At 32.6% G+C, this 24,000-nt stretch overlaps 1 protein-coding gene and 1 pseudogene across 1 annotated transcript in view; both read right to left on the bottom strand.

The window, feature by feature from the left end:
• Nucleotides 1-24,000, bottom strand: part of LOC109051680 (fatty acid-binding protein 10-A, liver basic) — a 677,383-nt gene that overhangs the window by 273,762 nt on the left and 379,621 nt on the right. The window lies entirely within an intron of this gene.
• The window catches only part of LOC122140078, a 192,976-nt pseudogene that overhangs the window by 132,002 nt on the left and 36,974 nt on the right, over nucleotides 1-24,000 (bottom strand).

Raw genomic sequence — 24,000 nt, 5'->3', positions numbered from 1 at the left:
ACCAAGACTCTTCTGCTGCCGCTCTCTGCAAACCACCTCAAGATCAGGAGGAACTACTGCGACTCCTCACACGGGACGCAAGGAGAAACTTTGAGAGGAATCTCTCGGGTATGAGCACCGCTGGAAATCACTGACGGCAGATAAAAAACGGCCAGCGCTGGCAGATGGGAGCGAAGGGCTGTAAATCCAGAGCGGATAAAAAAAGACGGGCCTCCAAATGGTGATGCATGATCTAGCTGAGATTTAATGGGACATTGATAAAGATGTCGGGAAATTATATGAGGGAGACAGAGGCATTTCTTCTGGGAGGAGGAGGAGAGACTGAATGATGCATTCTGGGTAATTCAAAGGCCCTGCTGGAGCGAGTGTGTGTGTGTGTGTGTGTGTGTGTGTGGGTGTTTGTTTGGGCAGAGAGTGGGCGACTAAAACCATGGATATGAGAGGTGATCAACTCCACAGCTGAACATGAAGAGAGCAAACCACTGTTAGCATAAATGTTAAATAATTAAATATTTGCACTTCAAAGTAATAAAATTACCATTCTGAATCAAATTAGGTAAAAAATAAATGCATATTACAAGACAATGAAAGTGTTTTTTGACCTTGCATGCATGTCAACCTGTTGTTGGGGACTCCCAAAACCAAAATATGAACCTTTCATAACCCATAATAGGGGCACTTTAACTGATTCAGAGTTTAAAAAAGCTTCATTTCACTCATCACTAAACATACAAGCATTGTCGAAGTTCATATAACATATTTTGAATTAGTCTAATCTTGTACTATTTTGACCTCTACAAAGAAAAAATATATTCCACAAAATATATTTAATTCACCAACAAGAGCCACAATAGCTTTCTTTTTCAAGTGCAAATGTATGGACAGTTAATACTTACTAAAATATATAACACTAATGTACCTTGCTGTTAGTGTTTGCTCGTAACACTAAATAAAACAAAATCCACATCTAATGATTTTAAAAGGATATTTACTCATTAATTAAGCAGCTAAATTTATGGAAAACAGCCCTACATTCCAAAAACCAATATTGAAAAACATAAAATTCACAGCAATATCACTTGCCAGGTCAAATATTGAATATATTAAAACGACATAACTAAGTTAAATATTTCATCTCAAAACACTTGAACAGGCATTAAGGTAGTAACAATAAACGAAAAATCAACCATTTCAAAAAAATATATTAAAGAACCATATTAAAGGCTATGTTCCCCTCCATTTTCCCATTATCTTGTTGCTGATTGTTCTTCTGAGGTGATTCTGACACCCTACCCCTTCCGCTCTCCGCCGGAAAAACTCGAAGAATCACGAACGTATATATGTGGCAGGTTTAACAGGAAAAAATATACATGTTAAAAAAAAGGAAATTTAGGAGAATCAATGAATTGTGAACAACTTATTACCATTGTGTAAATAAAATGTAATCATGTAATCCATAAAAAAGTAACTGTAGTCTGATTACGAGTATTTTAAAAAGTAGTTTACTCTAATTACAAGTACTTGAGTTTTGGAATCTGATTACGTAATCCAGATAACATGTAATCCGTTACTACCCAGCTCTGACTGCTAACACGTGAAAAATGATGAGCTGCAGCTCAAAATACAGGTTAGATGGAAAAACTGATCATTATGGTGGAGTTTGTAGCTTAACTCTATATATTGTAAATAGTCTGAGCACTGCAGTTCAGTTGGTGACAGTTCAGTGGGAAACTCATCTCATACCACTGAAGTAAATGTTCAGTTTATCAGTATGTATTATAATAAATATGTGAGAAGTTGTTGTATCTGTTTGTATCAGTCTGTATGGAGTGATAGTCAAAGAGCAAATGGGAGAAGCACAACTGTGCTCGTGTCCAAAGTCTACCATCTTTGACTGTGATAGCAAAACTTTCTTGTGGTGCCATCAGCCAATCAGCTGTCATGAGATCATTTTACGGCTCATGTGATTGGCTAATAGAAACGAACTGTGCATCCATGAGCCAAAACGAGCTCCATCCGAGCAACAGCCATTGAGTTGACTGAGAATGCTACCGGTTTCTCTCTCTGCAGGTACTCCAGGCCTGCTTGCTGCAGACAGTAACAACAACTGACAGCATTACAGCATCTGCACACTGTAGATGACAGACCTGCAGCCTCTCTGTTGCCATGGATACAGTGTCATGCCACAGAACGGAACAGCAGGGAAGTGTATCGTAGCTCTGTGTGTGTGAGAGAGTGTGTGCGTGTGTGTGTGTGTATCTGAGAGTGTGTGGCCTGCAGGAGGATGACATCAACACTTCTGATGCAACACCTGTTGTTAGACAAGATGCACAGCACAAAATCCTGTGAGTAAAATCACAGTAATGCACAGCCTTGCAGAGTGGCTTATTGCATTTGTCAAGTCATGCATAATCAGTAAATATAATACTATAACTAATAATAACATAATGATCATCTCAATAACACAGCCCTGCATCTTGAAAAAATTCAGCAATGAAAATTCAGCAAAAAGGCCTAATGCTATCTATCCATCAAATGCTGTTTTTTTCCTTCCACAAAATAAAAATGAAGTTCTACATTCAAATTTTTATATTCAATAAATAGAAATAAATATATTATCGGAAATAAATAAATAAAAATGTTTGGACTTTTGCACTTCAAACTTTCAAATAAATAGATAAATGGCAACTGAATATAAATGAAAGCCAAAAAGAAATGAAGAAAAAAGATATTAGGAAATATTATTGGAAAAAAAAAAAAACATATTAGAAATAAAGCCACTAAAGTTTGTATGTAGATTTTTAAGAGGTTTTTATTTTCATTAAGGCAGAAGCAATTGCAATTCAAATTTGAATGTAGGGAAACATTAATATTAAAAAATAATAATAATTAAATAATAATAAAAAAATGTTTTTTTATATATTATAATAAATGTATATCAATAAATATATCAAAATAACAAAAGCAGTTCAATGTCAAAAGTTTTGGCTTTTACACAAAAAACACATTTAAAATGCATAACTATACACTCCAAATGAGTGAAAAAATATGTTCAAATAGTTTTTAAAATAGTTTTTCAAATAGTTTATTTTGCTGCTGTCATAGATGTGTTACTCTAAATAAAAAAAATATTAGCCTAATAAATATAAAAATATGACAATTTTTAGTTCTTCAAAGTAATAAGGCCCTAATTTGAATACTTTTTTAATACAAATCTATTTCATAAGTAGGATTTTATGAAATCAGTTTTAATTTTCCAAATACCGTGTTTATGGTTTTATTTTTTCTAGATTCCATTTTAATGGTTTAATTAAATGTTAAGAATCAAAAAGCACATCTAAATCAACAAAATTCTTACATTTATTAAATCGAAACAATTTATTAAATCTATTCATCCAAAGTCCGTGACATTCCACATTACACAGTAAATTCCATTATGAATGATTTCAGATTCCTTCCATGTTTCCTGCATCGCAGAAATCATCGGGCCCTACATTAAAGTAAAAAATAATTCAATAAAGCATCTCAGTCGAAGACATTTCAACCTTTCATTGCTTCTAAAACAGTCAATTAAAGAAGATTAAAAGGTTAAATCTCTTTATAATCTATCATTTAAAAATAATTGTAGAATTTGTACCATGCTAGTGGATATAAAATCACCCACATATCTGCAACTTTATCACTAAGAAGTGCTTGATTTGAGCTTCAGGAGGGGTACAGTGAGTGTTTGTGTTGAGAGATCAGACAGACACTGATGCTCTTCTGTGCCTATCAATAACACACACCCTCACTGTCCTACATCTCACACACACACACCCTTGGGCCTGTCCTCCTCTCTCTCGCACACACACACACACACACAGATCTACATCACTGCCACTCTCCTCCTCTCTCCTCGTCTGACTGTCCTCAAAAGCCTCTATCCTCCATATGTCATCCTCGTAATGTCAAACAACATCCATAGATCATAAATTGTGCCATTAAATAAACATGCACCAAAAATATATAATGAACAAAACATAGCATTTTGTTTTATAAATTAATAAATCAATACACAAATACATTGTAATAAGCAAATTAAATATGTATTATTATTAGGGCAAAAATTATGCTGCTTAACAGACCTGTTAAAATCTCTGTAGGTGGTTAAATAATAAAGAAACAAATGCTTTAATATTAACAGCATTAGCAAGTAAAAGAAAAAAGCCCTTGGCTGAATAACTTCAGTAGGTTTAAAAAGCCTCCACAATCACATATGAACACAAAGTGAGAACTATGTAGCCCCAAACCTGCATGCATAAATAAATACAATCTATTAAAAAAAAAAAAAAAAAAAAATTATATTTTATATATATATATATATATATATATATATATATATATATATATATATATATATATATATATATAACAGGAATATAAATGAATATATTATGTGATAAGTCCATTTTAAAATAAATAATAGTAAAATAAACTATATTTTATATTTAATATTTCATTGATTTTATATATATATATCTATATATATAGATATATATATATATATATATTTATAATATATATATATATATATAATATATATATATATATATATATATATATATATATATATAAAAAAAACATTTTATTTAAAAAAATAAAATTAAAAAAACTCACAGCACACATGATTAAATAACAGGAAAATAAATTGATTAAATAAATAAGTTTAATTACATTTGGTCCTGAATTTATTTCTCTATTACCTTTTCTAAAGCGCAAAAAAAAAAAAAAAAAAAAAAAAAAAATTGCACAAACAAACAAATAAGTAGTGAAAAACACTAATTTTCCTAAAGTAAAAAAATCATAAAACACAGCATATAAAAATAAGCATTCACAAATAATATATAATAAACAAAAATAAATAAAATTGTTAAAAATAAATAAATCTATAAAGCAATAAGCAGGTGTAGACATATAGACAGACAGACAGATAGAATGATGATAAAAAAGATACATAATAAAAAATGCAAACTTGTTTAATTAATTGAGTTTTTATATTTATTTTTTGCAATTTTTGTAGCTATGCATTCAGTTATCTTTTATTTGAACAGTTATTTATGAACTGACAGTATGTAAGTATTTAATCATGCCAGTCCATATTTCTGTGTTTTTCTCCAGGTGTGTAAAATTACGCCTTCATTTATCGGCACTAACTCTGATTACTCGCACCAGCGTTTCTGTGCTTCTCAAATACTGCACGTGCTGAGAATCCTTCTAATTAGTTCCAATATCGTTTACAGGGAAGAGGGGAATTAGCTCTCTTTCTCTCTCTCTGTCTCAGTGGCTGTGTGATAAGGTGTTATCTCACGTGGGTTTCTATGCACACACATTTGATCTTTCCTTCTCCCTGGCGCTCTTCCGGGCTCAGCGTCTCTGACATTCCCTGTTTAATTAACCCACGGCTGTCTCTGCTCCTCCCAGGACTGCTGATATCTGAACACACAGCGTGCAGACACACCTACTCACTCTGCACTACCACTATTAGCACCCATCACAATAATAGACTCTCAGTTCACGTACATGTGATCAAAACATCTGACACAAATGAAAACCATCTTATATTTTAGCTTCCTCTTTGTCTAGATTCTTGAGAAACTTCGCAAAGTGCATCTTAGGATCATAATCATTTAAAATCATAATAGTTTACATAAAAAAAAAATATTTTATATTTGTCTACAAAAGCCATTTCAATTATTTAAGCAGAAGTCTTATACAGTCTAAATACATAAATAAAATAAAATGTATTACTTAAAAGTAAAATACTCAAATATTAATCAGTATCAGCTCAAATACTAAATACTAAAATTTAATTAAATTAAATCTGTTAAATAATAAATTGATAAATTTATAAATGTATAAATACATTGGAATAAATAAATTGTACATTTACAAATAAATTAATGAATAAATAATGACTTAAAACATTTTTTATTAAATTTAGTCCTGAATTTATTTTTGCATTGTATTTGTAACAGTACATAAAATAAACATGCTCCAAAAATATACATCAAACAAGAAAGTATTTTTTAAAAAGTCCCCCATACATATTTACACAATATTTATTTTTAGTTAGCATTTTGCGTGTTTTGTTTAATACATCACATTTTGCAATGTACACTAACTTGTTTAATTTAAAAACAACTTATTTTTGTTTATTACATATTTCAGTGCATGCAAATTTTATAATCCATTGATGTGAATGCCAATTTCCACTTTCGCCAGTACTCTCCCTTTAATATCACGAGAAACAAACTCTGTCCAGACTTTAGACTGGGAACAGGACGGAGTGAAATGGAAAGAGAGATTGCAGATGGACTGATCTGATGAGCGAATGACTCTGTCAGGGGTATCTCTATCCTGGGATCGGAGAGGAAAGCGACACACCGACACACTGCTGATGGACTGAGTTTATGTCCATCGGACCAAACTACAACCTGCTGAGAAAACCAGCTTAGACCAGCATGAATTTCAGGACAGTTTACACTATAAATCAAAATTTATAAATATTTTTCTGCTCACCGAGGCTGCATTTATTCAATGAAAAATACAGTAAAAACAGTAATGCTATGAAACAATTTAAAACAGCTGTTTTCTATGTGATTATCTGTTAAACTGTAATTTATTTCACTGATGCACAGCTGTATTTTCAGCATCATTACTCCAGTCCTCAGTGTCACATGATCTTCAGAAATCATTCTAATTTCTGATCATTTCTGATTATCATCAATGTTGAAAACAGTTGTGCTGCTGAATATTATAGATTATAAATATTTTTAAGGATTCACAGATAAATAGAATGTTCTAAAGAACAGCCTTTATTTGAAATAGAAATCTTTTGTAACATTATAAATGTCTTTACGGGCACTTTTCATCAATTTAATGCATACTTGCTGAATAAAAGTATTGATTTCTTTTACACACACACACACACACACACACACAAAAAAAAAAAGTAGTGTAGTTTAGTTTGGTATGAAATTGAGGATTGAGGAACAAAGAAAAATGAATGTGTCTGATTAATTGCTTTTTTTTATAGTTTTGGATTTTGGAATCTGCTAAATGCATAAAAACACAGCTAATCAAATTGTTAAATGCTTAGGGGCTAAAATAAATATTTGGAATAATAATTATGCATGATACCCACCACATTAACCATGCACGGTGTGATGCCATATCAAAAATACCAAAAGTGACTACCTTTGACCCTAAAATTCTATTGACCATTATATGTCACTGAGTATAGTCAACAGAGGGTTAAATAAACAAAAAGCACATTAGGCATTACACTGATAATCATATGATGCAATTTTAATTTTTCCTTTCTCTTTGGAGTGTTACAAGCTCTTGGTGCATAAAGAAGATCTGTAAAGTAGCAAAGACTAAAGTCTCAAATCCAAAGAGATATTCTTTATCAAAGTTAAGAGTCAACCACACCCCCCTAAAACAGCTCGTTCTAACACGCCCCCACATCTCTACGTCACTATGTGGGAAGATCTGCATAACGCTGCCCAGATGTTCACGCAAAGAAAGAAGGCATAACTTTTATTCTCTCTGTAGCTGCCACTGCCATGTTGTGGAGAAGCTGTGTTTCATTGTGAAAGCGAAACTACTTTGTTTGTTCTTCCAAAAGAGGACACGACTAGAAATCAGTGGTTAAGTTGTATTTCAACACTGTTCCAGAACAGTCCAACCCAAATATTCAGATGTGTGCAGCGCATTTTACGGAGGACTGTTTCCTGAACCAGTAGCCTGCAATGCATTTGTAGCACAACGGCTGTTTCTATAAAGTTGGGCAGTTCAAACATTGCAAGGACAGTCTGGTGCTTCTGACTCACAGCCTGTAAGTAAGTTTTTTATATTTAAATAATTTGCCAATGATGATTCAAACGCGAGTTTTGAGCAGTAGAGTAGGCTTTTTGTTTCTCAGATCACAAATGCAGACATGGTTTTATGTTTTATGCAGCGCGATACGCAACGCAACGTGTAAAAAGACAGTATAAGTCATTATAATCAGTTATTATGTCCCCACTGGATGCAACAAATGCCTCGTTTGTAATGGGTTTTATTGGTTTTGTCTCGTCTAGTGATGTCGGGATCGCAAACTAATGACTGAGTCTCGTGCTGCTTGCTGGGAGACGGCATCACAGTATGTTAAGAGGCGTAACATTTCCGTCACACGCTTGAGGCATTCGGCCAATCTCAACGCACTAGATAGCTGGCCACTCAAAGCACACCTCGCTTTTCAGAAGGCGGGGCATAGAAGAGAAACAATAATGTACATTATATGGAAAATAATGTGTTTTTTTAACCTTAAACCGCATAAACACATTGCATTACACCAAATACACAAAATAATGTTTTTTTTGCAGCATCATATGACCCCTTTAAAGAGGACAGCTGGTCACAGGACACTTTTCTGCTCCATTAATCTCATCTCTATCCAATCTCATCTTCCCCGGTTTAGTTAAATTAACCAGAGTCTGTAATCTGCCACATCACAACACAAGAGTCACAGCAGATCTCATTCATCCGGAGGAGCCTCAAGCAGCAGGGCTGTGAAACACACTTCACTGAGACAGACGGGATGCTTGGAATTACTCAGTTTTGCAGGAAATTCAACCAAATTTTTTTTTAATAACCACATGGTAATGTCTATTTTTGGATAATCCAGTGAATGGAATACTTAGAAATGAAAAGCACTTTATCTCATTTGATTATTTTCTCTTTTGGATACTTTGAACTTGATGGACACAAACCAAAAACTCAGATTATTTATAATCAGTCTGCAAAAACAGCCTCATGTCATCATAACAAAAGACTCAAAACTAATATTATAAAACAGCAACTCTGCGTTGTGACTAGCTCTTCAAATATTTTTGGGTCAGTTTTGAAATGAATGAATGCTTTTATTCATCAAGGATGCATTACATTTATTTAAAGTGACAGTAAAGACGTTTATAATGTCACAAATGACTTCCATTTCAAATAAATGCTTTTTTATTTTATTAGAATCCTAAAAAATAAAATGCATCATGGTTTCCACAAAAATACGAAGCATCGCACCTGTTTTCAATGTTGATAATAATCTGAAATGTTTCTTCAGCAGAAAATCAGCTTATTAGAATGATTTTCAGCATCATTACTCCAGTCTTCAGTGTCACATAATCCTTCAGAAAACAGTTGTGCTGCTGAACATGTTTGTGGAAACCATGACTCTGATGAATAGAAAGTTCAAAAGAACAGCATTTATTCGAAACAGAATTTTTTAACAGGAACAGCAGCAGTATGAAGTCCTAAATAAGCACCTGTTCTGGTTTCCTCTGCGGCGGTTTGTGTCTCTCAGGGCAGATTATGAATGTCGGTGTCAGAGGGACATAAATGCGGGAGGAATGAGAGCGATTTAAACATGAGCGGCGGTGAACGAGGGCAGTGTGACAGCGGCCTCACGCAGGCCAGATGGGTTTTCAGGGATTACGGCGAGAGAGCGGTGTGCTTTTTGAGAGCAATAACACGAGCATCTCTCACCGCTAGACTCAGTACCGCTGAGAGAGGACCATATAATCCTGCTCAAGACAGACAACAGCCAATCACAAACACTTTCTCAAACCTGAGACGCACCGGTGACGTCAAACCTGGACTCAAAATGCGAAGGAGATTTTCAGAGAATTACATCTTAAATTTCAAACCATTTCTCACACAAAGCATCAAATGACGAATGAACTATAAGCGATTTATGATCTTTGCTTACTGGAGCTCATAGAAAAAGGCTGCATGAACAATTCACACTGAATGTCACAATCCTTATCTTAAAATAAAGTAACTTGATCCAGCTTGATATTCAAAGACTGCAATGAAATGAGGTAAGGTTTCTATTTCTCAGACGTTAACTCAAATATATTTCCAGCTTTGCTCAGATTTGAAGTCAAAGATCTCAGAACACAGACATTACTCGTCAAAATCTCTCTAAGCAAATGATCTGAGCTGTAATTCACATTCATTTACAGCTCTGGTCCAAAAACTGCATATGGAGATGAAGCCATGATTAATAAGACTGACTAAAAAGCATGCAATAAATATTGGATAATTTCACCTATTTTAAACTATTTAATTCATGTTTTTGGTGTCATATTTTGCCAATACATTTTTACTTTGCCTGCCATCTGGAATAATTTGTTTGTTTGTTTACTGAACATTCAGGGTCAAAAATATTTTAACGTAAAAACTAATGTCAACAGAAGTAAAGCGGAAAAATAAGTATTTTAATTAAATGATATAATATAATATAAAATTTGTATAAGAAATTCAAACTAAATGAAAATTACAAAAGTAGCCTTGGCAACTAACTGAGATCAGTTTAGGCTGAAACACTAAAAAATTATATAAATAATATAAATATAATAATGTACAATTATATATATAAATATATATAATTGCCTGGCAAATAAATAAAATAAGTTAAAACATATTATGAATAATAATATAAATATCTATAATATAAATAAATACATATATAATATATACTAATAACTACATGAAACTAAACTAAACTTAAACAAATTAAGAAATGTTGACTTGGAAACAGTAAAATTACTAAACTATAATAAAACTAAAACTGAAATAAAAAACAATTAAACCTAAATAGCAATAATAATAATAATAATAATAATAATAATAATAATAATAATAATAATAATAATAATAATGTTATTAGTAGTAGTAGCAGTAATAATGACAAAAGTACAAATTACATTAATAAAAACTAAAAATATAAAAATCTAAGTTAATTCAAAATATTCATTAAAACTATAATTTCAAAAATGCACTGATGTGATTGCCTTTCCATAAAGGACACAAGCACATAGAATCTGGCTAAAATTAATTCATTATTATTTCCACAGGTTTTGGATCAGAGTCTTACTGCACGTCAACAATCATCTCATTTGAGCCGATCTGAATTTGATCAGAAACAACAAAGCCAAAGTTAATATTTAAATGAAACGTAAGCAAGGACTCCTTGAGCCATAAAGCGCTCCTCGGGGCATCGTCCTCCTCTTTATTTAGAGACACACGTCACACTGAGCAGATCACGCTCTCGTCCTCAGAAAGCTTTAAAAGCACCTGCAGCATTAATTCAGCAGCAGTTCATCTTACAACAGAGTGCGCCTGAAGGTCTTTTACCATGGTAAAGGAGTAAAATAAAGCATGTTACCTTCAGAGGAGACGTTTGAGAAGGATCAGGACCAGCCCACAGACACACGGCACATAAGAGAGAAAGAGAGATAAACACAGGTTAGTGATCATGCATCACATCAACACCTGACTGTACGGAGGAATTACTCAAAAATATGCTTATGTGCATTGTATTGTTTGCATTCAGCATTGGTTTTCTCGGTGTGTGACCCATCTGAAGAGACACGTGGGCATCATACTAGTGGAAACAATACTAACATCAGCTCATTGATCACACAGACTGACCTGTAAAACAATCCATCTTCAATCTCAGTGTAAGAATTATAATTCCAATGATATTACATGCTTCACAGAAACGAAGGCTTTTATAAGTCAGCAAACAAACAAGAAATAAATTATTTATGAAAACAAAAAACTTAACAAAAATGGAGGCATTTAAAATAATCTATTTTCACTTGCATTTTATTAATGAAAACAAATTAGTTTATAATTCATTAATCAATTAGTTAAACAAATAGACAAATAAATAAATAAATAAATAAATGAAAACAAAACTCAAAAATGAAGGTTAAAATAAACACATAAATACATAATAAATTAAAAATAAATAACTGTAATAAAGAAATATGTCATTATGTCAAAGCTTTGAAGAGATACAGCCTCAGATGCAGTTTGGCACTATGCCTAAAATTTGTAGCTGCGCTGTACGAAAACAGTTTCATTTATCGACTTTTTGTCAGCACAGTCTGAAGATCATCTGACTCTATTTTGGTGAAAATCGGACCAAAACGTTGATGAGGAGTTCAAAAAAGTAGATTTTCAACATAAATCAAAATGGTCTGGCTTAATATGACATAATTGATATGTCATCAAGTGGTGGCGCTAGAGAGTTGGAGTTAGAGACTCCAAATTTGCTATGATTAATGTTGAGACTGTCCTCTATCAGTATGCCAAATTTCACAACTTTCCCGCAAGCGGTTCTATGGGCTGCCATAGACTTTCTGTGGAAGAAGAAGAAGAAGAAGAAGAAATCTAACGATTACACTAGGCCCCTAATAAGAAACAAAATCACTTGAATTAAGTAAAAACAACAAATAATAAAAATTAAGATTTTTATGTTAAAATAAATAAATAAATGGATAATAAAACAAATAACTTGCATGAAGTTAATAAAATAGTAAAGTAAGTTAAAATCAATCAATCAATCAATAGCAGGTGTGAAAACAGGACAATTATTATTTAATGCTATGACTTCATGAATTTTTTCAGAACTTTCTGCTCAGATGTAAGACTATTTAAGGTCTCTTTATCTGTGAAAGGGAGAATTAAGACTTAAGACTGCAGAAACCCTGTGGTGCATACGCAGAAAACATAATAACTAGAGCAATGAGCAAACACGTGCTGCACGCCGAAGCACCAGGGTTTTGCTCTCAGTTGTAGATTGTAGAATGACGAAACAGCATCAAACTCCAGCCAAAGCCTGCTGACAGATTGGATGCACGACTGCACTGATCTTACAAGAAAACACAGCAGGCAATATCGTTACGGCTGCTCAAACCATGCTCTGCCTCCAAAACAAGACTCAGCGCTGAAAGAAGAATGGATTCAATTCATGTCAGTGCTGTTTTAATATCCGTTTGTACGTCTAACGGCATTTATTTACTGGAGTCTGTGGATGAAGAGAGCACAAAGCAATGCTAACTGATGTGAGGAGATGAAACACTCCTCTGTGCTTACAAGAGCTCTCAACTCGTTCTGCATCAAAGTCCAGATTTTACAATGGATATTCAGTGGAAACTCAACAAGTGACAGATGAATCTGCTTTAAAATATTACACTGATTGGATGCACGTCCTGTGACATCAACAGCACAAGATACTGGAGGTGTTTCTCCATTTTAAATGCATGATCATAAAGTGAAACTTTCAATGTAAAATTAAATTCATCAGTTGTTTATTCTTGTTAATAGATTGATCAAAAGTATTATTTTGCTTGGAAATGCAAGCGTTCACTTTCACCCAAGCTTATTGTTGATAACTGAAATTAAAACCATGAAACATTTGCATTAAACTAAACTAAACTATAATAAAAGAGATTATTTTTTTTTTATTTTAACTATATTTTATTTTTATATATTTTATTTTATATGTTTTGTTTTTTATATTATATTTTTATATATATATATATTTAACAAAATATAATTTTATTATAATATTATTATAAAAATATTAATATTATATTAAATGCTATATCTAATTCAAATAATTTATTTGTAACTAAATACATTTAATATTATATTTAATTCTATAATATTATAAAATATTATTAACTGTAAATTAATTATTAATTACATATTTAAAAAATAAATATAAGTTATTATACAATTATATGAATTATGTCATTATACATAATAAAAAAAATACTTTAACTGAAATTAAAATAAAATATAAATATGTATTTTATTTCAACTAGTTGCCAGGGCAACACATTTATTAAATTCTAAATATTGTAATAGAGTTGTCATATTTAATATAAATTATTTCTAACTAAATAAATTTGCTATAATATTTATTATATCATAGTAATACCATTCATATTATATTAAATGTTATAATTAATACAAATTATTTATAAAATATTTATATATTATCATTATATTAATTATACATTATTAGACGTTTAATATAAATAATATTAAAATTTAAAATTGTATAGACATTAAAAAAACAACAATAAAACTAATATCTCATTATCCCAAAATTAAAATGAAAACAGAAAATATAAGAAGTAGAAGGAAGAAGGTAGATAGTATATCAATGATACTAAAATAACTTTTCAATTATTACCAAATTCTACAAAACAATGCTTAAGAAAGCAGTGAGTAATTTCCATGCCGTTAGCATCACTAATCGTCACTTCAAAAATTACCATTTTCAAACAGGTTTCCCTCCAATGGTCAATCAAACAGTTAGCCCCGCCCCCAAAACTCGCCTCATTAGCTGAGTCAATATTGCAGTGTCTGATTGGTCGTGATGCTAAAACTAATGTTTCAAAAAGTGAATAAACCTGCAAATATCTTACAGTTAACTCTGCAGATTAAACGGCAATCAAATAATAAATTTTTCCATCCTAAAATCACACACACACACAAAGTACAGTAATGATGTAGAATTAGAGAAGCACTTTCCAAGCCTGCGCTGTCACTGGAAACACACGAACAAAGACGGAGAAGCTCAAGGGATCATGGAGCGAGAATTCGGTCTTTGTTCACCGTGGAGCCACAGAATGAGTGAGAAAAAAAAAAAAAAAAAAAACCCTTGTAAGCCATCTTGTCATTTCAGAGAAGTGTTTTATATGAAGCATAAGAGGGAGATCTTTAGAGAGATGTTACACATCAATTACACATTCAATTATTACTTTTTAAAATAATTGAATAAACAAAATGATGCCACAAAATATAGATTCTCCACTGTCATTCACATCACTGTCACATTCATCCCTCGTCCTACAGATGCAAGCATTACACTGCAAACGCACGGCAGATGACAGAGACAGTTGTATCACGCAAACACCATTCAAACTAACAGAACGCCGGCTGAGAGTCCGAAGGGAGCTTCGCTTCATGCTCTGATTCTCCTGACAGTGTGCATGACAGTGAAAGAAACGCACGCTCACCGATGAGCTTCTCCACACCACGGGAACACGTCGGGCTTTTAGTCTGACGTACAGATGGAATATACAAGGAAGAATCCTCACTTACACACCACACAGAGCGCTTAATAGCAAAAACACTATTTATTTGCAATGGAAAGCTTCCCTTAACAACAGCGTGCTGCATTTGACCTAAATCCAGAACCACTGACCGTCTTTAATGCATCCTTAATTGTCCAATAAAGCCTTTGCCCGTAGACAAAGAGGCCAGCTCATGTCACCACAGGCAAATCCATTTAGTATCAACTCACTTCATTTAAGAGCAAATATCAGAAAAAAACACACACTGGTTAAGGTCCATTTAGATAGAAATGGCTTTTGTAACCCACAGGAATAGTTCACCCATCATTTACTCACACTCACGTCATTCCAAACCCTTTTTTAATTCATGAAACACGAAAACAGAAATTTCGCAAATGCTATTTTTATAGATATTAAACTATAAAAATTGATACATTGAATAGGGTCTGTTAAAAAAAAAAAAAAAAAAAAAAAAAAAGAACAAAAAATAATATTTTCTTGAGCAGCAAATCAGAATATTAGAATGATTTCTGACGGAACGTGTGACAGTGAAGGCTGGAGTAATGATACTGAAAATTCAGCTTTGATCACTGGAATAAATTGCATTTTTATATGTATTATAGTAGTAAACTGCTATTTTTAATTGCAATAATATTTCACAATATTACTGATTTTACTGTATTTTTTAAATCAAATAAATGCAGCAATGGTGAGCATTAAAGGGGTGCTATTATGCTTTTTCACTTTTTCAACTTTAGTTAGTGTGTAATGTTGCTGTTTGAGCATAACAAAGATCTGCAAAGTTACAAAGCTCAAAGTTCAAGAAGATATTTATTTAACAGAAATCACTTTTCAACGAACGACTCGTTTGGACTACAACGCATATTTTTTTCGGGATTTGTGATATCACAGATATCTACGAATGGGACGAGACCTGCTTGAGCTGCACTAGAGAAGGCAACGAGTGTTATCACTATGTCGGAGACACGCTAGTTTTCCCAAGACAGACGAGCTTAGAGTGGTTAAAATCATCCAGGTTTAAATCACGCTCAAATTGATTTGATTTTGACGCAATATTTACACTGAAGCTCACAGCAGGCCTATGATAAGGGGCATGACATTTCCCGACCAGACGCCGAGTGCTGCCAATCACAACACACACTGGCCCAGCTTACCAATCACAGCGCATTTCGTATTTCAGAAGGCGTGGCTTCATTTGTTACAGGAACTATTCCAGCCGTTCATGCCAGACTGGGGAGACAGGTGTTGTAATAATGTAAAATATGTGGAAAATATATGTTTTTCGAACAACCTAGTATGAGAGCCTGTTCTAGTACACCCCCAAAACAAAATCAAGACCTTGTAAAAGAGGATAATAGGACCCCTTTAAAGGGATTTCTTTCAAAAAAAAAAAAAAAAAAATGCTTACTGACCTCAAACCTGAACTTAACTAGTCTGAATGCTGGTTTCTCTACATATTCTATGTGAAGTAGCATGTCTTCATGCATCATGCAACGCTGTGTGCAACTAAACCGTTACGGCGCATACAGCTGTGCAGCTCTAAAAAAAGGGACTCGAGTCATTACACTATGTTTCAGACAACCCACACACTCATCCAGCATCCCTCCATCCTACATAACTCATCAAGGCATGAATGGTGGTTAAGGTCACGGCAATATCCTGAGAAAAATACAGCAAACATTACAATAGCGATGTCTTTAGGTCAATACTACAATAAAACAATGTTTGTTTGAATGTATGTATGTATTATTTGTAGGAAGGACTGAGTCATTTGTGTTCTAAGGCTGTGAGAGTAACATATGGCTGTTTTTCAATGCTCACATTTATAAAGCAGAAACGTGTCAAATGCATGTAATTACAATGAATGTATAATTTGCATGTGAAATATGTGGATGAGTATATGAATGAATAGTAAATTGGATGATTAAAAAATTTGCAGATGAGTATATGCAGATTTGTATAAAAGCATGTATTTGTTGAATGTGCACATGCAAATATGCATAAAATCGTAATGCATATTTGACAAACACTCGTGTACAATATTCAGAAAAGAGTCAGAAGCATATATTTGATGAAAGCTCATATGGAAATACACAGAAAAGTGACAAATGCATATATGAATGTTTGCATGCAAATCTGCAGAAAAGCGTCAAATGCATATATTTGACAAATGCAAATATGAAACGTATCAAATACATACATTTGGTAAACACTCAAATGCATATGCAGAAGTCTCAATACATATATCTGATGAATGCATATTGCATATTTGTTGAACATGCGCATGTAAATATGCACAAAAGTTATTATTAACAAATGCTCATATAGAATATGCAGAAAAGTGTCAAATGCATATATTTGATGAAAGCTCATATGCAAATACACAAAGTGTCAAATGCATATAACAGACGAATGTTTGCATGAAGCATCAAATGCATATAACTGATGAACATTTACATGCAAATACGCAGAAGTGTCAAAATAAACTCTGATGCAAATATGCAGAAAAGTGTCAAATGCAGATATTTTTGTTTATTTTTGCACATTATACCTTGTAGTATACACTTTCTACCTACAGCAGTCTATTTTAATATTAAATAAATGACAACGAGAGAGAAAGAGCGCTATACTCTCTTCAGTAGCTGTAACAAACATATTCAATCAAAGATAAATAGTGCAATTTCAATTTTATGAAATAAAAATCGGAACTGCACTGAATATTTTCAATTAAGACTAAGCATCACGAATTGACCAATTATAAATATGCAAATGAATGAATATACATAAAGGTGTGTATAAAAGCATATTAGATTTTTCTGAGAGATGCAAAATGTTTAATGGTTTGTGAAATGCTGTTATTCTGACAACCTGACATCAGACAGTGTCTCTTCAAGCACAATGACCCGTGTCAGGCAGACTTCATAATCTCTCCTAGCTGACGGGTGATCTGTTACTGACGAGCAGAAGGGTCAGGACGTGGCGCTTCGACCTAAACACTGTCAGTTAAACACACAAAACACTGACTGAGTCACTTTTACTCAAGCACACAGCCGTGAGGCAGAAGGGCTGCAGTCATCAGAGAAGTGGCCGTGTGGTTTCAGACCAAACATTTGCCCAGAGCGAGTGTTTAACGCGTCCTCTGTGGAAGCGTGTTACTGAGTTCACGCTTCAGAGCTTGTGTTTGTGCGCTCTTAGCTGGCCTTCACCCAAACAAACCCACCGGCAGCCACACGTGGCAGTGCAGCGGCTTTAACGGGATACAATCCTGTCATTTACTCATCCTCGAAGCTGTTCCAAACCTGGATGAGTTTCTTTCTTCCGTTGAGCACAAAAGAAGATATTTTGAAGAATGTTGGTAACCAAACATTTGACGGTAGCCTTCGACAACCATAGTATGGAAAACACTACTGTAGAAGTCAATGGCTACCGTCAACTGTTTGGTCAGGAAAACAAACTGAGGATGAGTAAATTTTCATTTTTGTGTGAGCTATCCCTTTAACGAGGCTTGGATGATCATTCACACTGATAGTTCACAATGATTTTGAAAGCGATATAAAATTAAGCATCATGTTTTCAATATCATGTCCTTAGATTCATCTTGTGACTCATGAGTATGAGTGTTCAGATAAAGACATTTATACAGTAGATTATAATTTAAATTATAGATATCGTTGACAGGATCAACTCATTTCTGTGAATCAGTGCAAACTCAGTGAATCAATTTCTAACTCAAAGCAGCATTATTTTAGAATTAGTGAGATACTATTTTAGTTTTCTTAATGTTTTGAATGTTTTCATTTTAATCTTAGTTCAAGTTCTAGTAATTTTTGGGGGGGCTGGGGGCATTATTATTTTTTATTAGTTTTCTTTTTCCTTTAAATATAACTATAGTGTTTATACAATTGTATTTCAGTTTTAGACAGTCAAGCTGAAATAGATGAAAATTAAAAATATATTTTTTTTATTTTATTTACAGTAATTTTTTGGCTGTTGTTATTTTGCATGTAATTTTTATTGTGATTATTTTATGATTTTATAATTAAATCACATTTATGTAAAGTACATTAAAATACTATTCTGTATGAAATGGGCTATATTAAAAAAAAAAAAACACTTGCCTTGCCTAAAAGGAAGTAAATACTAATGTTTATGACCATGCATTTTTATATAGGTGCATATAAATGAAGACGAATAAATATCAGTGTAAAAACTTATATGACAAACTAGATTTTTACTGTACTTCTCACATTAAACAACAGACTCACTTTACATAAAACTCTATTCATTAACATTAGTCAATGCATTATTAATAATGTGTTTACTGAGTTTGGTCATTTTTCATTCATTAAGCCACGTTAAGTGTTTCAGAATGTCGCGAAAAATGTAGCGCACTGGAATAGAAAAGCGCTTTCTGACATGAAGTACAAACAGCAATGGTTAACTCCCAGATCAGACCTATTTCAGTCTCACCGCCCGCTGCGTGCGCTCGTAGCTCGGCAGGAAAACGGAAATCAGACCTATTTCAGTCGGACAACGGAAAGCTTCTCGCCAGGTTTGACAGATGCATTACAATGAAGCATCAGCATTTTAATTTCTTACGCTCTTCATAAGAGGGAAAACAAACATGTCAGTTACTAATGTACATTAAGACCGCAGGTAAACTCATGCTTCTCAGCCCAAACAAACACATCTGTGTTTTTCTAGCACAACCGCGCACTATGAAGCAAATTACCTACTGTTTTTAGACAAGTTCTGGCTTCCATTGAGAAATCGAATCATTTATGTTTTGATATGTATATTTTTATATTTTTACTTTTCTTCTTTTGAGAATTTGTTTTATGCCTTTGTGGATATGAGCTATGAAGCTCATTTTCTCATTGCACTGCAGTAAATAACAGCTCAGTGGAGCTCAGATATTTACTGCAACGTAATGAGAAAATGGGCTTTTCTGCACATATTGGCAAAGTCATCCGGTTATTTCATGCATGTGGAAAATCTGTGCACAGTATATATAAAATAATGCAGAAATAGTAAGAGATATGCAAGCCTCAAAATGATGTTTTAGACAACCATCTGTTATTTTCTTGGCATTTGACTGAAGTAGAACTGTGTTTTCCTTACTCTTCACTTAGTACGACCAGAGCGGTTTCTCATTCTCTCTGTCTGTCTGTAACTGAGCCGGTATTGTGTGGGTTTTTGATCTGAAGTTTGTGGCTCTGATGCTGTGAGTCTCCGCTTCTGTCTTGCAGTCCTTCTGGATGGGCTCACCTGCCTCTGTGATGCACATAGAAATTAAAAAGAGGCGTCCTTCTCTTTCTCTCTCTCCATCTCTTATTCCTCTTTTCTAGAAGATTTAGCTACTCATTGACACTAGTTTTGCTTTCTTGTGCTTTTCATTTTGCATGAACTGGGGACGGCGGGGTGTTCAATGTGAAAATTCTCTGCGTATGATGAGCAATAACAGACACACAAACTCGTCTAAACAAAGCCTCTGTGAAAAGAAGCTGTGGCTACTACGACGACAAGAGCAAAGGCTTCCTCTATTTTATTTAAAAATTCTGAACTAGTCTGTTTAATGTAATATGACTACATAATATTTCATTTAGTCCATGTGGCGGCAAATTAAAGTTACTCAAAGTATTTTTTATTAAAAATATTTCCCATATAACTACATACTAACCGATTTTTAGAATAAATAGTTTGTTTTGTTTTTTGGTTAAATTAACGTAAACATTAAACACTAAAATGGCAATAAAAAAATACACTTTTTTTTTTTTGCATTGCATTAACAGCCAAAAATAAAAAAAATAAATAAATAAAATAAATAATGAAAAAGACAAAATGTCCCTAAGGATGCACTAAACCTTAAAAAAAAAAAAAAAAAAAAATAAAAATCTGAATTTGGGGGGGGGGGTGATTTAAACAAGAAAACAAATAAATAAAACAATAAAAATAAATAAATAAAATATAAATAATGAAAAAAGCAAATTATGTCCCCTAATTTATTGCACTAAAAATATTTATATTGTATTAAATTAAAAAAAAAAAAAAAAAAAAAAAGTCTTTGATTTGGGGGGTACGTTAAACAGAAAACAAATAAATAAAACATTAAAAATAAAATACATAGTATGTAAAATAAATCAAATTATATTGATAAGTGTTTATAAATTAATTTAATAAAATATTTATTATTGTATTAAATTAATGATTTAATACAATAATACAAGTTTAATATTTTGTACTGTCTAATTGATCATATAATCGATTGTTAATATGTTTTTTAGAATGTGGTATAGTCTTTATCTGAACAAGAAAGCATGACAAAGCATGACAAATTAACAATCACACAAATCAGTTCTGTGCTAGATGTCAAGAAAGAGGAGCAAATATCCTGTAATGATTATCAAAATGTGAAGTGAATCTGAATGCTAGCCAAGTAGCCGCTTGACCTGAAATCCTGTAATACTCCTGTTCATTTGAATACAAAGTGACCGGGGAAACAATGATACAGCTGTGATTGGACGCGATACAAACTATCATCCACACACACCAGCCCTGATGAAACACAGTGACTAAAGCTGAAGAATGAAGACCATGAGAGAAAACGGCAGCTTTCCTCCACACAATTAAAGTCACTCTCAAGCCGCGTCCCTCGCATTTTTTTTTCACTTTCGGAGAGCAGCTAAGTGCTGTTGACGACCACACCAGCCATCTTGACTTTAGCGGGGCGTGCGGGAAACTGTGATAAGCGCTGCGCTAGAGGTCGCGACCCCTGACAAAAATAATAGCTAGGAAACCTGACAATGTGCAGCAACCCACACTGGAATTACTCCAAATGCTTTCAGTGTCAGACGCATGTCAGCCTGCTTTCATTTCCAAAGAGAAAAAAATACCAGGCATGCAGTGAAAAAGCCAATGCTTTCAGTGCAGCGCTTGATATCTGCCCTACATGCCTCAGTACGCAGCATGGTACGGCACGGCACGGTCTCACAACTTCCGGCAGGGCTCACACTGCATCAGGGAAAGCAGGAATTTACATGCTCTTCTGAAATCACAGCGTTTAATGCACTGTGAAGCTGCCTCAAGGTTTAACTTTTACCGTCTGCGTGGAGCCGCGGCCTTGTAAGGTTTCATCTAAACAAAGAAGTGAGAGATGTGAAAGGATCTACACAGGCCCAAGAATTACCCCCAAAATACCCAAAACAGGCATTACCGGAGCATCAGTGAATGTTTGAACCTTTTTTAATAGTTGTGTTTGAGTGCCTTTGAAGTTGTCCTCAGTGTGTGAAAAGACGGTTCATAAAATCCATACAGTCACTGCTGGAAAGGGTTCAAATATGCAAAAGATGCCGGAAACCTGAAGAATCTGCAGGAGCTGGAGGATTTTTCTGAAGAACAGCTCTGTTTAACTGTTCCAGAACAAACAAAGGGACTCCGCGAACAACCATCACAAAACAAGAAAGGAGCAGTCGTGGATCATCAGGGTAAACACGATATATTATTAAGAACCAAAAGGGTTCACAAACTTCTCTGAATAAGGGTTATTTTAATAATTTCAGCTATTTTTTATTTTCATTATTTTTTTTTTTGTCCTGTGGACTAAATGTGAACATCTTTTATGTAAAATATATCTTACTCAGGACAGTTATAAATAAAAACAATAAAATGAATTGTAATGTATGGTTTACAATGATTATATATAACTCACATTTCACAGATTCAGCAAGGGGTTCCCACACTTTCTGATTAATGTATAAACATCATTTTTGTAATGCTGAATTGGATCAAATAAATATAAAAATATTAAAATAAAATATGAATTGAAATTATTTTGCGAATTTTATTTGTAATCATAATTTATAAAGTTCTGTAAATTATTATTCAAATTATTTTATCAAATATGATATGGGCAAAGCAGAATACATATACATACATACACATATATATATATATATATATATATATATATATATATATATATATATATATATATACATATATATATATATATATATATATATATATATATATATATATTAATATACATACACACATATAAAAAGTATTTTCATTTTTATTTTAATAGTTCTAGTAATTTTGTTTTACTTTTATATATTTTGCAACATTTTTAATCCTTTTTTTGATAAAAAATAAAAATAAAAAATAAAATTGAACTCTCAAAAAAGAATTTAGATTTTTATTTAGGATTTATTTAGATGGATGTGAGTTAGATTATCTTTTTTAATAAATAGTAAAAATATCCCATGTCAAACACAAAAAGTCCATCACATTTCACCCCAAATATGAAATTATACTTTGCATTTGAGCATGCAGCATTTTGATGCCAATTAAGCATATTTCCCCCCAAAAATTCTCATTATTGTAATACATTTTAGTTTTTTCCTATTTTTCATAATTCTCAGTGGGGATTCTCATTACTGGAATGGTAATTGCAATATGATTATTATACTTAACGCAGCATAGAATTGAAGCAAATACTATTAACACATACATTCATATACATATTAATTTGTATATATTCAATAGATATTTGACTTATCTCAGTTCAAAATGTATATTCATTTTATAATTAAATTAAAATATATTATTTAGTCTACAAATACAATACTAGTATCATATATATGATTATTGTACTTAAAATAAAGTAAAATACTATTACAATGCACATTTATACACACACACACACACATATTATAATTAAATTAAAATATGGTAATTGCAATATGATTATTGTACTTGAACATTTGAAACAAATTTTAAAAATATTACTTTTCAAATGAATTAAATAAAATATTAGATATTTGAATTATACATAAATGTAATTTGAAATTAAATTCCTAATAATGACATTTTAATATATAAAAATAGTGTATAAAAATAATACAATTATATATAGTATACAATCTTTTGTTTAAATATAATTACACATTCATTATACAGTGGGTACGGAAAGTATTCAGACCCCCTTAAATTTTTCACTCTTTGTTATATTTAAATA

The sequence above is a fragment of the Cyprinus carpio genome, chromosome B16 (genome assembly GCF_018340385.1).
Source record: "Cyprinus carpio isolate SPL01 chromosome B16, ASM1834038v1, whole genome shotgun sequence".
In the NCBI taxonomy this organism is placed as follows: domain Eukaryota; kingdom Metazoa; phylum Chordata; class Actinopteri; order Cypriniformes; family Cyprinidae; genus Cyprinus; species Cyprinus carpio.
The sequence above is the reverse complement of the archived record's forward strand: the minus strand, read 5'-3'. Positions and strand labels throughout refer to the sequence as shown.